This window comes from Taudactylus pleione, unplaced genomic scaffold, assembly GCF_031769625.1.
Source record: "Taudactylus pleione unplaced genomic scaffold, aTauple2 ptg000040l, whole genome shotgun sequence".
Classification (NCBI taxonomy): Eukaryota; Metazoa; Chordata; class Amphibia; order Anura; family Myobatrachidae; genus Taudactylus; species Taudactylus pleione.
Window position 1 is genome coordinate 34,401,248 of NW_028284442.1, and position 18,349 is coordinate 34,419,596.

Genomic DNA, 18,349 nt, shown 5'->3' on the forward strand with positions numbered 1-18,349 from the left:
AGAGATAGATCTCATGGCCTCACGACACAACAAACTGCCAATGTTCGGGTCAAGAACAAGAGACGCAATGGCTTGTCTAGTGGACACTGGCGGTCAAGTGGACCTTCCAGTATGCGTACCTCTTCCCTCCGTTCTTCCTCGAGTGATACGCAAATTCAAGCAAGAAGGCGGCACGCTACTGCTGATTGCTCCAGCGTGGCCCAGGTGGCACTGGTACACGGATCTTCAGAGTCTCTCAGTGGACACTCCGCTGTTGTTGCCTCAACGTCAGGACCTGCTATCTCAGGGTCCTTGCCTTCATCTGGACCTGAGTCAGCTGTCTTTGACGGCGTGGTAATTGAGACTGCCCTCTTGAGGTCCAGAGTTTTCTCCAGTTCGGTGGTCAACACCATGCTGAGAGCTCGGAAGCCTTCATCTGCCAACATCTACCATAGAGTGTGGCGGGCTTTCTTCCAGTGGTGTCGTACTAGAGGTTATGCTCCTCAGGTGTTCAGATTGTCCAGGGTTCTGGCCTTCCTACAGGCGGGTTTAGACCAGGGTCTTCGTCTAGCTTCCCTGAAGGTACAGGTGTCTGCACTTTCAGTCTGGTTTCATCGTAGGATTGCTATGCTTCCTGATGTCCGCACCTTTATGCAAAGGGTGCTTCTTATTCAGCCTCCCTTTGTTCCACCTGTGGCACCATGGGATCTGGCTGTGGTCTTGAAGACTCTTCAAGGACCGCCATTTGAGCCACTGGGCTCAGTTGATTTGAAATGGCTAACCATTAAGACTGTATTCCCTCTGGCTATTGCTTCGGCCAGAAAGGTTTCGGAATTGGGAGCTCTCTCATGTAGACCTCCATTTCTAATTTTTCATAGAAACAGGGCTGTGCTGCGCACTCGTCCTGGGTTTCTTCCAAAGGTGGTATCTAGTTTCCATATCAACGAGGAAATTATTGCACCATTGTTTACTTCACCGGACCATTCGGTTGGTGAGGCCACCTTGGATGTGGTGCGGGCCTTGAAAATCTATGTGGACCGCACTTCTGTCTATTGGAAGTCAGACTCTTTGTCCTTTATAGCTTCCACAAAAGAGGTTGGCCTGCCACTAAAGAAACATTGGCAGGATGGATTCGACTGGCTATCTCTGAAGCTTTTGCTCACGAGGGCCTTCCTGTTCCATCTTCTGTTAAGGCTCATTCCACTAGGTCTGTGGGTCCTTCGTGGGCAGTTCGATGTGGCGCCTCAGCTGTTCAGCTTTGCAAGGTGGCCACCTACGCCTCTCAGGATGCTTCCTTCGGGCGACGGATTCTCCTCAGCACAGGAGCGTCCCCACCCTTGAAGGATACTGCTTTGGGACATCCCCAAAGTATCCTGTGGATACCCTATGGACCCTGAAGTAGAAAATATGAGATATGGTAAGAAATTACCCTTGTTATCTCTATTTCTACGAACTCCATAGGGTTCCACAGGACTCCCGCCCTGTCGCACCTGTACTGCAGATGGGCTGTGATTCTGGTCACCGTTTTTTCCGTCTCCCTCTGGTGAGAATGTGATTCTTGTGTGTTCCAGACTTTCTTCTCTCTCTTTATCCTCCTTCGGCCTATGGCTTGTGACGAAACTGAGTGCCTGAGGCTCGGGGGCGGCGTATAGGAGAGGGACCCCAGTACATCCTGGGAGGATGGAGAAGTTTTTAACTCTGTGGTGCCTGGATGTCTGCCGCCATCGCCTATACCCCAAGGTATCCTGTGGAACCCTATGGACTATGGAAATAGAGATAACAAGAGTAAGTTCTTACCATATCTCATATTTTTGAATACATTACCATAGTGATTCTTCTAGCAAATGTTTGATTTGTAAATTTATAAAATACCCTGTACATATACCTATATTGAAGAGTGATTTTGTGAACAACATATAATACCTGGCATATATTTTTTTATTGCCCTGAGTTTTATTCCACAGGGGATGTAGTTATGAGACTGCCGGTCTTAATCTTGACGCTGAAAGTCCGACACGGGAGTTAAGATAGGTGTCGAAATACCGACGTCTATCTTAATCCCGACGCCGGAACACAGAAGGACGCTAGCCCGACCGAGTTAAGTCTGTGGCGCCCTTAGTGATAGCCGCAGGGTGGAGGGTCAGGTTTAGATAGCATAGCAGGGTTTTTTGGGGGGAGGGTAAGGGTTAGGCACTAAGGGGGGAGGGGGTTAGGTTTAGGCATGAAGGGGAGAAACTTAGTGGGAGAAGAGGGGAGGGTAAGTAGACTTACCCAACCCCTTTCGGGAAACCAATCATCAGGATGCCGTTGTCGGTATTTTGACAGTAGGCATCCCGACAGCCGGCATTACATACCGATTCCTTCCACAAATATCACAAAAAAGATGGTTTAACTGGTACTGTCATTTAGTGTCAAATGTTTGGTGCTAGTCACATTTTACAGTGTTCATATACTATATTTTGTAATGCAATATAAGCAGATCCCAAAAATAGTACACTCTGCTTGATATATCTGTTATAGAAGAGTATCCATTTATTTTGATGCAAATTACTAGATTTATACTGTTCAATATTTAAATTCTATTGGGTTGTTTGATAATTGAACGCAAATCTATTTTGTGGATGGAGTTTGAGGGGCTTTTTTTTTTCTTTAGCACTGCATGCACTGGAGCAATGTGTATGCTTCTACTTACACAATACTAATGCATCTCCACTTATGGCAGAATGGACATAAATTGGTGGTATTGGGATGTTTGCACATAGGGTTAGTGTACTGAGGGGGTGTAGTAAGAATTTCTATCTAAGCTGAGTTGTGCATACGCAAAGATCTGTCTGATTTCAGATGAATCTTTTGCTTAAGGCAGAGGACAGGTGAATATGTGCTGTGATGATGACGGCTATTTCTCCTTCATCCATTAGGGGACACTGGAGCTCAACGCAGCAGGGTATAGACAGTGGTAGAGTAGAGTCTGGCACTTTAAATAATTTAGAAGTTGACTGGCTCCTCCCCCTCTATGGCCCATCAGCCCCAGTTTACAAAATGTGCCCGAGAGAGCCGGTAGCACATCAGGCTGTCTACAGCCTTTTCATATATCTTTATTTATATTTTTAATTCAACAATGAGTACAGGCAGACTGTTTTCTGTGGCAGTCTGCCTGCTACGTGGGAGTCGCCGGGAAGGGAGCCTTCAGGGGCGTCCCTGAAGAGGGGCTATAATACATTGAGTCATCGGACTCAGCGGGGCCCACCACAGCTGAAAACTGCTTGTGTCCTGGTCCCCTGCCCAGCCTCCCGGCAACAGGAGTGGTGAGTATGACCACCACCCCTGACTAGCAGGGAGTTGTGGAAGAAACGCTGGGCAGTGTGAGTTTCTCACACATAGGACAGATACAGCGCGGACCATGCTCTCCCTCCTCCTTTAGTCACAGGAGGAGACACTGCACCCCGCTGATCACAAGTCAGTGCAGCGCTGACACAGTTTATTATACAGTGGGCACTGCTGCGTAAAAGACGGGCAGCTTACAGCCCTCCGTCTTGGCGGGGCCCACTGTAGCTGAAACCGACTGGGTCCGGGTCCCCTTAACTAAATTCAGCTGGGAAGGTGGATATTCATGTAGCAGCGCAACAGAGCTGTGCCTGCCATTTCAGAATGCGGGCTGAGTAATATGCAGCTGAGCCAGGAAAGGCTGCTATAACAATTAAATTATGAAAAGATTTCTCTCAGCGCCTATTCCAAAAAGTGTCAATTATATTTGAGCTGCTGTTTCTGATAATTGGTACTTGCTAAATTTGTATCAGCACAGGGAAAAAAGACAATTTTAATAATAGGAAGCGCTGTTCAAATATTATATTCCATAATTATTAAATGCAACAATAGCGATTTATTGACATGGCTTTAATGAAACATAGAAATCAGTTAAAACATACCATATATAAATGCGCATATAATTATTAACCAAAAACACTTAAGCTTGAGCTCAAGCAAGATTGTTAATTCATGAAAGTACTTGTGCACTCACCAGTCTTTTAATGCAAAGGTCCAGATAGGACTGAAACGTCGGTGTAATTTTCTGATATGATGGAATAAAGTTTTCTACTGCTTTGCAATAAAAGACTGGCGAGTGCACCACTACTTTCATGAATACATATACTTTTTGGATGTGGATTTTGTCTACACCATACTTTGTGTAGCACCCCAGCATGGTGATTACTTTTAAAAGAGTGTGGACACTATATGAACTGTCACAATAGAGAGCCAAGCCTTAATCCATACGCTGAGAGGCTAATAATGTAGCCTGTGGGCGAGGAGCTCCCCAGTGTACAGGTTCTCAAGCCAGCATTGCGGCTGATAGGGCAAGGCCTTGGGTCGGTCCTCCCAGATCATCCCTATTCGGGAACGGGAGTCCTCGATCGTGCTGGCCATCCCTGTTGCCCAGTATTAGAGGTCGGACGCCTACTTCACTAGCACTGTGCTAATAGTGACGGCATGTCTTTTCCCTTGCTCAGATTGGGGGTGGGGGTCTTGCGCTGCGGAGTTCCCCACGTGACAGGTCTCCCTTTTATATGCTAGTAGGGCTCTGTCATTAATGAGAAGCACGCAATTTCATGAAGTGTTACATGTAATCAGCGTTCCCTACGGTAAGCGGTCAGGAAACCGGTGGCTTCCCTAAAGGGTAATCCTGGCAAGGGATTTAACATAGGCGTTGAAATACCGACGCCTATGTTAATCCCGACGCCAGAACACCAACTCCCGCCATCCCGATCATCCGAGACGGGTAAGTAGAGCACTGAGCCCAGGGATGGGGGGGTTAGGTTTAGGCACCCCCCCGGGGAAGGTTTAGGGTGCGGGAAGGGGGGGTTAGGTATAGGCACCACTGGGGGGAGGTTCGGGTTAGGGGGGGAAAGGGTTAGGAATAGTTAAAATACCCTGTCGGGATCTTCACTGTTCTGTTTTCCGGCGTCGGTATTACATCCAGCGGCATGTCATACTGATTCCGTGCCCCACATGCACAGTATTTTCACTGCAGCATAGCTCCCTAAGAGTCTGATATTTTGTAGACTAATGCAAATATAGCCTAGGGCTAATAACAGAGCACACTCTATACATTTCTCACTTTTTGGGGGCAGTACTTCCCCCATAAGTAGGTGGATTATATTACTCTCTTCTGCAACACACACATATATACATATATATATATGTGTTCACTCTAGGTCTGGCGCCGGACCTAGAGAAAAGGCATTTCTGTGCGCGCTCGAAAAAGGGCGTGGCTACGGAAAATGGGGCATGTCTTTATGATGCATCACCTTTTCGTCACTCTTGGGAGCGCTCCTGACACTGACGGACATACCGGGCAGCACCCAAGCGCTGCGAATGGCGCCCGGCATCCATTCACCGCTGTTTTCCCCACCCGCAGGCCGTTTCAGTAGGGCACTGTGCTGGATGGAAGGGCGCTGCGCACCGCTGAAACAGCCTAACGCGGGAACGCTATATATATGTATATATATATATATACACACACACACACACACACACACACACACACACACAGTCAGGTGCATAAATATTGGGACATTGACAGAATTTTCATATTTTGGCCTCTATTCACCACCACAATGGCTTTGAAATGAAACAAACAAGATGTGCTTTAACTGCAGACCTTCAGATTTAATTTGAGGGTAATTACATCCAAATCAGGTGAAGGGTGTAGGAATTACAATGGTTTCTATATGTGCCTCCCACTTTTTAAGGGGCCAAAAGTAATGGGACTATCAACTCAAAAGCTATTTCATGGACAGGTGTGGGCTATTCCCTCATTATTTCATTATCAATTAAGCAGGTAAAAGGTCTGGAGTTGATTCTAGGTGTGACATTTGCATTTGGAATCAGTTGCTGTCGACTCTCAATATGAGATCCAAAGAGCTGTCACTATCAGTGAAGCAAGCCATCATTAGGCTGCAAAATCAAAACAAACCCATCAGAGAGATAGCAAAAAAACATTAGGTGTGGCCAAATCAACTGGAACATTCTTAAAGAGCTCAGCAACACCAGAAGACCACGGAAAACAACTGTGGTGGATGACAGAAGAATTATTTCCCTGGTGAAGAAAAACCCCTTCACAACGGTTGGCCAAATCAAGAACACTCTCCAGGAGGTAGATGTATATGTGTCAAAGTCAACAATCGAGAGAAGACTTCACAAGAGTGAATATAGAGGGTTCACCACAAGATGGAAACCATTGGTGAGCCTCAAAAACAGGAAGACCAGATTAGAGTTTGCCAAACAACATCTAAAAAAGCCATTACAGTTCTGGAACAACATTCCTATGGACAGATGAGACAAAGATCAACTTGTACCAGAGTGATGGGAAGAGAAGAGTATGGAGAAGGAAAGGAACTGCTCATGATCCAAAACATACCACCTCATCAGTGAAGCATGGTGGTGGTAGTGTCATGGCATGGGCATGTATGGCTGCCAAAGGAACTGGTTCCCTTGTATTTATTGATGATGTGACTGCTGACAAAAGCAGCAGAATGAATTCTGAAGTGTTTCGGGCAATATTATATGCTCATATTCAGTCAAATGCTTCAGAACTCATTGGACGGCGCTTCACAGTGCAGATGGACAATGACCCGAAGCATACTGCAAAAGCAACCAAAGAGTTTTTTAAGGCTAAAAAGTGGAATGTTATGCAATGGCCAAGTCAATCCCCTGACCTGAATCCGATTGAGCATGCATTTCACTTGATGAAGACAAAACTGAAGGGAAAATGCCCCAAGAACAAGCAGGAACTGAAGACATTTGCAGTAGAGGCCTGGCAGAGCATCACCAGGGATGAAACCCAGCGTCTGGTGATGTCTATGCGTTCCAGACTTCAGGCTGTAATTGCCTGCAAAGGATTTGCAACAAAGTATTAAAAAGTGAAAGTTAGATTTAGGATTGTTTAGTTTGTCCCATTACTTTTGGCCCCTTAAAAAGTGGGAGGCACATATAGAAACCGTTGTAATTCCTACACCGTTCACATGATTTGGATTTAGTTACCCTCAAATTAAATCTGAACGTCTGCAGTTAAAGCACATCTTGTTTGTTTCATTTCAAAGCCATTGTGGTGAATATAGGCCAAAATATGAAAATTCTGTCAATGTCCCAATATTTACGCACCTGACTGTATATATATATATATATATATATATATATATCTATCTATAATTCCACAATCATTACCACCTGGGATTACCAGGAGCTGTAGGCTATGCATAAGATCCTAAATCTTGCGTGCTCGCTTTGGAGCATTAACGATACTGACTTGGAACCTCTATACACTGCTGCCTATACCTTCTAATATCCTGCCTATAAACCTCTAAGGTTGACACTATTTGCGTACGCAGTCATACAGTAAATAAAGACTTTAGACCTTGAACCTGTGTTTCCAAAGCACTAAGTATTATTCAAGTAAAAGTACAGTCAGTTACACGCTATGATCGAAGTACAATTTATCGCAAAGAAATTATGCAGACCCAAGTACAGTTATACATAAGCATGCGCTCTGAACCAGATACTGGCATCAGCAAGAAACCTCCATCAATCAGCATTCAGCAAGAAGACTTCCGACTGGGGTCACAACACACACATTTATACCCTTACAGAAACAGACAACACAAAAGAGGCTTGTCACTGATGCCATTGGGTCCCAAGGGGGATGCATCTGTTACAGAGCATTTAACAGGTTGATTCAAATAGACACAGTCCAGCCTCTAACAGCTTGTTTCCTCTGTTTCACGCCTCATGCAAATCTAAACAGTTGGTCATACAATGCACATTTCGGTGCTTTAAGTCTCTGCGGTCCATAAGTTGCGAATGCATGTTGCGATCTTCACACCGATGATACCGGGAAGCTGTTGAGAGGGTGCAGATCAGTATAATACCAAACACTGCTTACTTATGTATTAAACCTGAGCTACTAAATGACCTTTATTTCACAGCAATTATAATAAATGAACAAACTTGAATCTTTTACTTTAAAGCTTATGGAACCTTTTATGTAAATATGTAATGTGTAAGTATGCAGGGTTTGATAGAAAGACGCTAGTTAACTTGGGGCAGATGCGTGCGCATGAGGCTAATAAACAGCATTTTCATACAGGAGCTTATGCATTCGCTAATGTGCGACTAGTTAACAGCGCAATTGTATGTATTTGTGTATGAGAAATGGTGAAAGATGCAATTGCATGATGCTAATAGTAACATCACCATATGTACTTAAGTGTGAGTTTAGCTAAGATGGTAATAAATACATTTAGGCTTATATATATTATTTAATGTTATTATGGGATGACACAAGGTGGTTCTTAATCCATCAATAATGTGTCTGATTGGTGACATAAAACTACTATTATACGCACACCGCGGATCTTGGAAGATCATGGGGTGGGGATGCATTAATCCTATAAAGGCAGTTTTGAAGGGGAATTGAGACTACATTATCTGAGGTGTTTCAAAAGTAACATTTCAATAATACATTCTATGCATGTCTAAATATAATACCTTAGATGATGGTATTTCCTAGTTCAGGGTTGTAATGCAGTTCTATATTTACCTCAGTATTCATATTGTCATTACTGACCACCATCATAATTTCGTTCTTTCGTTTTACTCTATTTTTAAATTATCCACACTTCAACACATTAGGAACACACCGGACACATGCCAATTATTATGATGACAATCAGTATAAGGATCAAGAATTTACCTATGCTGGCGATCACTCCCTGGACCCATTCCCCTAGACCTGAGAACCATTTCACTGGGTTCAACCATGAGACCCATCCTTTTATCTTCTCCCCTACTTCAGTCACTGAAGCATTATGGTTCTTACGAAACTCCCATTTTAGCTGCAGAATTTCGTCCATCTTCCGGTATATCACCTCTTTGGGGTCGCTGGTATCATTGGCGACATAGGTGCAACACTTTACTCCAAATTGGGTGGCCAAAGTTATGCAATACCCTCCAGTAACAGCAGTTAAATAATTTAACACTAGTCTGTGTTGCACCAGTTGTTTCTTGTACGCTTCCAATTCTCTCCCTGTATACCTGAATGTGTCATCATACATCTCGGTTGTATTATCTATCAATTTAGCAAGTTCCTGAAAATATCTAAAATTTAATGTACCCCGAGCGAACCTGGTGGGATCCAGTGCGACTATAACTTGGAAGCCAGTTGTCTCACTAATTAACTGAGTGGCTTTATGCACGTCACCAGGTATCATATTTTGTTTGCCTCTGTGTTCATACTGCGTGTGAAGATATGGTGATGGTGTGTTTTTATGGATACCAAGCATTTCAACATGTGCGAGAGTCATAACTTCTGGGACTACTTCCCAGGTAACACAAACCTTCGGAACTCGGGGAGAGCCACTTATATGCCTTTCTTCCACATATAAAATACACATTATCGGGGAGAATATAAGGAATAGTATGCATCATTATCATTAAGCACATTTCCCTTGCAAACAATCCTATCAGGTTTTTCCATCTGGTACATGCAAGTCTCTGGTTGTATTATTTTAGCACAATAACCATCTGGTACCTTACCAATAATTTCTTTGGTGGAACTTAATGTATACCGGTACCTAAAATGTCTCCCACTAGATTTAATAGAGCGTAACAGATCATGATTTATGGATTCATTATCAGCTTTCTGTGAGAAGGTCATCATCTGATTATTCCCCATTACTTCCCAACTCCCGGGTTTATTGGGGTTGGTTATGTTTAAACACAAAAGTGATCTATCTACTTGGAATTGATAGAGTTTGAAATGAGGTGGTTTGGATGAGAGGAATTTTCCATCCAATGTTTTCCCTTTTTGTAATTCTAAAATTTCTGTGATATTCAGCGGAAATGGCACCAACCCTACGTTATGCTGTCCCTTTGGCACATGTGAACCCACCCAGCAATCAGTTTGATTTAATACTTTGCCTACCATGCTATGATAAAGGATACCCACCCCGGGTTATATTTAGGTTGGCACCGTTGAATACAGTTCTCATCAACTAGGGACCCACAAAGCTCTCAAATACAGGAATCTTCAGATGATAAACTTCCACACCGTCCCCGAGTATCCGGAATTAGCTCTTTTAACAATAACGGTACTAAGATTGGTCAGACACTCCCCTGATTGGCATTGCACTCCTCCTGACTCCACTCCATCAGCACTGCCATCAGCTCCCATCTCCTCAATTGGTCCCCCGTCACAGAAACCGGATATCCCCGAACCAACCAGAATGGTGAAAACTGGAAAAGAATATGAAAATGAACACAGCAGGCCAGTCCATTGTCACAACAAAGACCTGCAAATTTCTTTTAGTTCAGGTATCTCACTACGACCTTTTCAATCCTGGAACAAGCTCGAGATAGACAGGTCCACGTTATCAGCCTTGTCTCCGCCTTGTTTCTCCACCGGTTGATTGACCTTTTTGCAGTGAGTGGAATGGACCCAGGTATATCTCTCAGCCACCTTCAAGGATGTAGTACTTGCAAGCAGCACCTGGTACAGACCTTCCTACCGATCAGTCAACAACCTGAACGCAAGAAATTTCTGATCATAACATATTCTCCTGGTTCAATAACATGACAGTTAGTTTAGTTTCAGGCATATCAATTTCAGTTTCTGCTGCTGTTGTTTTAACTGCTTCCTCATTGATATAAGATACCTTACAGTTACCTCGTTGTTACCCTTCAAGTCTTCCTGTGGACTTGTAATCAAATGATGTTGTCTACCGAACAGTATTTCAAAGGGGGACAGATTTAGAGGGGGTCTAGGAGTGGTCCTTTTACTATGCAGAACCAATGGTAACGCTTCTGGCCATCCTAGTCCAGTCTCTGCCATGATTTTACTTAACTTATTTTTAATAGTCCCGTTCATCCTCTCTACCTTGGCGCTGGCTTGTGGTGGGTAGGGGGTGTGAAGTCGGCTATTAATACTAGGGGTGAGCGGGTTTGGATTTCTGAAATCCGAACCCCCCCCGATCCGAGGCCGATCCGAGTCAGGCTCGACTTTTCCCGCCTGACTCGGATCTGAAATTGAGGCAAAACGTCATCATCCCGCCTTCCGGGTCTCGCGGGTTTTGGATCCTATATAAGGTACCCGCGTCGCCATTTTCTCACTCAGCTGTGGACAGTGAAGAGGGAGGGTGGGAGTTAGGGCTGGCTGGGCTGTGTGGTGTAGTGCTGTGCTGCTGTTGTCCATAGGGGCTGGCTGGACTGTGTTGTGCAGTCAGTTGTCCATAGGGGCTGTGTCCACTCCAAAGTCCTGTGCAGTATCCCAGTCCTAAAGGGGTGCTGTAGTGTTGTCCAGGGGGTGCTCTGTCAGGGGTGCTCCCCCCAAGTGCTAAATTTTTTTTCATTTTTTCTGTGTTTGTGAATTGTGTGCACTGTGGCTGCATGTGCATCAACAAAGGAGCAGCGCCAAGCGTGCGCCTGTGTCCCATAAGTAAAAGGCCGGCTGGCTTGTCCGTTAAAGGGTGCTGTAACCCCCAAAGGGCACTCCAAACAAAATAAAAATATATATTTTTTTGTGTTTGTGAATTGTGTGCGCAGTAGCCGCACGTGCATCAACAAAGTAGTGCCAAGCGTGCGCCTGTGACCAAAAATAAAGGGCCGGCTGGATTGACCGCTAAAGGGTGCTGTAACCCCCAAAGGGCACTCCAAACAAAATAAAAAAATATATTTTTTTGTGTTTGTGAATTGTGTGCGCAGTAGTCGCACCTGCATCAACAAAGTAGTGCCAAGCGTGCGCCTGTGTCCCATAAATAAAGGGCCGGCTGGATTGACCGCTAAAGGGTGCTATAACCCCCAAAGGACACTCCAAACAAAATAAAAAAAAAATTCTGTGTTTGTGAATTGTGTGCACTGTGGCTGCACGTGCATCAACAAAGGAGCAGCGCCAAGCGTGCGCCTGTGTCCCATAAGTAAAGGGCCGGCTGGCTCATTTCTTAAAGGGTGGTGTAACCCACAAAGTGCACTACTCTCCAGCAAAAATAAAAAAATATTTTCTGTGTGTGCGCCTTAGCCGCACGTATATATCAATATAACAAATGGAGGACCAAGCTTTCTCCGATAAAAATAAAATAGGGAAAGATCAAGAACCACTTCCTCCTTGTGCTGTTGCTGCTGCTGGGAGTTGTTCATCATCCCAGAGAGGAAGTAGGAACACCACTACTTTTACTAAACAATTGACCCTCCAGCAGTCCCTAGCGAGGAGGATGAAGTACGACAGCAGTCATCCTGAAGCAAAACATATAACTGAGGCCTTGACTGCTATGTTGGTGTTAGACGTGCGTCCGGTATCCGCCATTAGTGCAGCGGGATTTAGACAATTGATGGAGGTAGTGTGTCCCGGTTCCAAATCCCGTCTAGATTCCACCTGCATCCTCAAAGCAGCAGCGACAAGCGTGCATCTGTCTGTTAAAGGGTGGTGTAACCCTCAAAGTGCGCTCCACAAACAATAAAAAAAATAAATCTCTGTCTTTGTGAAATGTGTGGGCTGTAGCCGCACCTGCATCCTTAAAGCAGCAGCGACAAGCGTGCGTCTGTCTGTTAAAGGGTGGTGTAACCCTCAAAGTGCGCTCTACAAACAATAAAAAAATTCTTTTTTTTTCTGTCTTTGTGAAATGTGTGGGCTGTAGCCGCACCTGCATCCTTAAAGCAGCAGCGACAAGCGTATGTCTATCTGTTAAAGGGTGGTGTAACCCTCAAAGTGCGCTCCACAAACAATAAAAAAATTCATTTTTTTCTGTCTTTGTGAAATGTGTGGGCGCCGTAGCCGCACCTGCATCCTCAAAGCAGCAGCGAGAAGCGTGCGTCTGTCTGTTAAAGGATTACATCGGTGACAGCATCCAAGTAGGCATGTCAGGCATGTACAGGTACAGTCCGTACCTGTACTGGCAGGAAAAAGAAGCAATTTGGAGGTCCCTGTACAAACTGGCTCTATTTTACCTGAGTTGCCCCCCCTCCAGTGTGTACTCCGAAAGAGTGTTTAGTGCAGCCGGGAACCTTGTCAGCGAAAGGCGTAGGAGGTTGGTTCCACAAAATGTGGAGAAGATGATGTTCATAAAATGAATTATCAACTCTTCCAGGGAGACCAGCCTCCAGAACGTACAGAGGGACCTGTGGTTGTGGATTCCAGCGGGGACGAATTAATGCTCTGTGAGGATGTACACAACACTGAAGAGGGTGAGGAATCGGTGGATGAGGAGGATGAGGATGACATCTTGCCTCCGTAGAGCCAGTTTGTGCAGGGACAGATTAATTGCCAGCTTGTTTTGTGGGGGCCCAAATGAACCAATCATTTCAGCCACAGTCGTGTGGCAGACCCTGGCGCTGAAATGTTTGGTTTGTTAAAGTGTGCATGTCCTGTTTATACAACATAAGGGTGGGTGGGAGGGCCCAAGGACAATTCCATCTTGCACCTCTTTTTTTTCTTTGCATTATGTACAGTTTGGGGCCTAGTTTTTCAATGCCATCCTGTCTGCCACTGCAGTTTCACGCCTAGATGGGTCACGTTTTTGTGCCGCCCACTCATCTCTTAGCATAGTCATCCAGCTACCTCGGTGCAACCTTTTGGATATAAAAACACTATTGTGAGGTGTTCAGAATAGACTGGAAATGAGTGGAAATTAAGGTTATTGAGGTTAATAATAGCATAGGAGCAGAAAAACACAAATTCTGTGATTTTAGCTGTTTTTATGGGTTTTTTTTTAAAAATACAGATCCAAAACCCAGAACCCAAAACACGGAAGGGTGGTTTTGGCAAAACCAATCCAGATCCAAAACACGAAGAAAGATCCAGATCCAAAACACGAAAAGTGGCCGGTGCATACCCCTAATTAATACCAATCAGCTTACACATATTTTGAAAAACATCACCTGTGAAATGAGTACCCCTGTCACTCGATTTTAGGGATACCGTACCTACATACAAATTCCTGAACTATTTTCTTGGCAGTAAACGCAGCAGTATTAGTGGCTGCTGGGTAGACCTCAACCCAGTTGAAAATACGTCAGTGCACACTAATACATACTTAAGATTCCTGCAGGGTGGTGATTGGATGAAGTCAATTTGTATTACCTGGAAAGGTCCATCAGTCGGTGGAATGTGGGATGGTTCGGTAGGGATCGCTTTCCCTATGTTCTTCCTCAAGCAGGTCAGACAGGAAATTGCTCTCTTCTGCTTGGGAAGAAAAACCTGGTGCACACCAGTATGCCCTCACCAATTTACACATACCTTGCTTTCCCAGATGAGTCAGACCGTGGGCTGCCTTAGCCAGGCTATGGTAATATGCTTTGGGGGCTACTGGCGTACCTTGTCCGTCCCTACAGAGCCCGGAGGACTCTTGCCCACATTCCTTGGACTTCTAGAGGGACTTTTCCTGGATTGAACACAAATTTTGCATCTCAATTTCAGCATGTCAATTGTTTGAAAAGACATAATTTGTTCAGTTGGAGAAAACATTTTGTAACCCTGCTGCCCATTTTGCAGCTTCATCGGCTCTGTTGTTGTCCAGTGACACCGGATCATCCTCATATGTATGGGCTTTACATTTAATTACTGCCACTGTTTTGGGCAGTTGAATTGCTTTTAATAATTGTTTTATGTGTCTGGAGTGTGCAACTAGTGTGCTTGCTGCTGTCATAAAATTTCTCAGACACCATAGAGCCCCAAAATCGTGCACCACCCCGAACGCATAACTAGAGTCAGTGTAAATGTTAGCAGACTTGCCTGCTGCCAGTTCACACGCTCTTGTTAGTGCTACTAACTCTGCCACCTGGGCTGAGTGAGGAGGACCAAGAGGTTCAGCTTCTATGATGTCTATGTCATTTACAACAGCATAACTTGTACATAATTCACCTGTGTCTGTTTGTCTATGACAACTCCCATCCGTGTAAAAAGTCACATCTACATTCTCTAAAGGTGTGTCACGTATGTCAGGTCTAGCAGTAAAGGTCTGATTCAGATATTCCATACAATCGTGTGCATCATTATGTCCCCTGAACTCACCTCCCGCCAGCAACTCGTCTCCTTCCACCCTTTGTACATCATGTTGTACATATGGTAAATACGTTGCTGGATTCAGCGTGCTGCAACGTTTAACAGTGATGTTTGCAGGTGCAATTAGAGCTAGTTCCCATTTGGTAAGCCTAGCTGAAGAAACATTTCTGGTTTGGGCAGAGTTCAGCAGAGCAGATACAGCATGGGGAGTGTAGACAATCATATCATGGCCCAATACTACGTCCTCACTTTTACTCACCAATCGAGCAGTAGCTGCTACACTTCTCAAACAGGTGGGCAGTGATCTTGCCACAGTGTCCAATTGGGCACTGTAGTATGCTACGGGCCTACTGGCATAACCATGTTTTTGTGTGAGGACACCAGAAGCATAACCATCGGCTTCCATACAATACAAATCAAAAGGTTTTTCATAATCAGGTATTCCCAATGCAGGTGCTTTTGTCAGGCTGTCCTTAAGATTAAGGAAAGCCTGCTCTGATTCCTCTGTGTGTATGACACGATCGGGCTTTGAGGAAGAGACTAAGGGCCTAATTCAGACCCGCTCGCAAGCACTGAGCGCTCGCAAGCGGGTCGATGTTGCCCAAGTGCGCATGCGCATGAGGGAGCCAGCTCCGTCGTGCGCATACGTGAGACCCTAATAACGACGGCTAAGCCGTCGTTATGGGTCTTGCACCAAAGGGGGCGTGCTGTCGATGGTGATTGACAGGGGGCATGGCTGCCCAGACGGAGGAGTTCACATGGGAACGCCTACCGTCTGGGGCCGGCCCCTCTGACATCACTAGTGATGTCGGTGGGAGTGCTTTTGATAGAGCCAAAAGCACTCCAGGGCTTGCGGCAGCGAGACCCTACTGCAGGGTCTCGACGCAAGCCCGATGGTCGCGATGGTCTTGACCATCGCGACATCATTGTGGGCGCTCGCTATAGCTGTGGGTGGTCACCCACAGCTACGCGAGTGGCCAGGAGGCCGCTCCAAAAAGGAGAAGGGACGGCCCTGATTCAGAGCGAGCGCTCTGTCAGAGTGTCCAGCTCTGAATCAGGGCCTAAGTCCTGTAAAGGCAAGGGCAAAATAGAAAAACCTGGGATCCACATTCTACAGTATCCACACATTCCCAAAAAATACGAATTTGCTGCTGGTTCTGTGGCAGTGTCATGTTCTGTATGGCCTGGATTCTGTCATTTGTGAGATGTCGTAACCCCTGAGTTAGGCAGTGTCCCAAATATTTTACTCTGGATTGGCACGGCTGTAGATTGTCCTTAGCAACCTTGTGTCCTGTATGCGAAAGATGAAGCAACAAAAGTTTAGTATCATTCAAACATGACATAAACGAATCAGAACATAGCAATAAATCGTCCACATATTGAATTAGAACAGATCCATTGGCAGGTTGAAAAGATTGTAAACAGTCGTGCAAGGCCTGGGAGAAGATACTGGGGCTGTCTATGAAACCTTGGGGTAACCGTGTCCATGTGTATTGTAAACCTCTGTATGTGAATGCGAATAAATACTGAAAGTCAGGGTGGAGAGGCACAGAGAAGAAAGCAGAACAGAGGTCAATGACAGTGAAATGGGTTGCATTTGGCGGGATCTGCATAAGAATGACAGCTGGATTTGGCACTACGGGGAATTGGCTCTCTACTACCTTATTAACACCTCTAAGGTCTTGTACCAGCCTATAACCCCTCCCACCACTCTTCACCAGAAAGATGGGACTGTTGGCTACACTAGCCGTACGAACTAAAATTCCCTGTTGCAATAATTGCTCAATTATTGGAAAAACCCCTAATTCTACCTCCTGTTTTAGTGGGTACTGGGGAATTTTTGGAGCTTGCCTACCGCCTTTTAAATTTACCATTACGGGGCTTACGTTTGCCATTAATCCAGTGTCCTGTCCATCCTTAGTCCAAAGGGAATCTGGAATTTGGGACAACATTTGATCTACCTGAGATGGATTTTCATTTAAACTGGTAGAGTGATACATTATCCTTTGGGGAGTGTCCAACATATCCCGCACCTCGTTCGCAACTCTCTCTGGGATATCTAGAAATACACCATCAGGAGTGCAATATATGACACATCCCATCTTACATAACAGATCTCTACCCAGCAGGTTAGTAGGAGCCGCAGCAGCCAGAAGGATAGAATGCCTGGTATGCAATGGCCCGATAGGGTCCTCTGTGGACTTTGTTAAAGGATAATGTTGCCCTTTACCTGTTACACCCATTGTTGGTACTGTCTCGTTGGTCACCTGTAAATTAACGGGAGATTTTATCACTGACCTGGTCGTCCCTGTGTCGACAAGAAAAGGATATTTAGTACCAGCTACTTCAACCATCATGACCGGTTTTTCCCTAGTACTTCCCGTTAACCTGACTATCTGTAGACTACAGGTATGACCTGACCCCCAGCGTTGGCTACCATTCTCCAATAAAGCATTAACGGCCACAATTGGAGCTGGTGCCTGTTGGAGATTTGCTGGTCTCTGTGCATATCCTTTATGAGGATATCCAGGTACTCTCTGGTTTGGGGGTCCTATCCTTTTTACCGGACAGTTTCTATTTAAATGTCTTGTTTGTTTACAATTAAAACATGCTCGTGGATCAGATGAAGACACGGGTTGTTGTGAGATTTGAGCAGGGGGTAAAGGTGGTGGATGTGGGTAGGGATACGGAGGATAAGGGTATTGTGGGGGGCATGAAGTTTTTGGGTAGTGTGGGACCTGTGGTTGTGTAGGGTATGTGGGATAGAGCTGTGTTTGCTGTTGCGTGGGATTAGTGAGGGCGAATAACTGTTCAGGTGTAAGTGTGTGTGGGGTGTAAGTGTGTCTGCTGGCTGTGATGTTACCGTCATTCCTTCCAGAGCTTGGATACTGACAGCCATTAGCTTTTTGCTCTGGGTCTCTTCGTTGAGATGTTTTTATCATGTTCTATGGCAGATTCTATGAGGGTATCTATTGTGACTCTCCTCCAGCCAGGCTGTGAGGTCTGAACCCGGGTCTTTAGGTTCTCTTTAAGACCGTCCATGAGTATGGTGACTATCATTCCCCTGTGGTGAGTGCTATCTTTAATATCCTCTAACCCAGTGTACTGGGTGATAGCCTGCAGAGCTTGGTTGCAATAATCTTCTGCAGATTCACTCTCCTTCTGCTTTATGGTGAAAATTTTGTTCCAATTAACTACTACTGGAAAATATATACCCAATTGAGTTACAATGCGGGAAATGTTACCTTGGTTTACTTGGTCTGTTAAGGGAACGTCACCATCCAATACACAATCCGTGATAAATTTTGTCACATCGATATTGTGTGG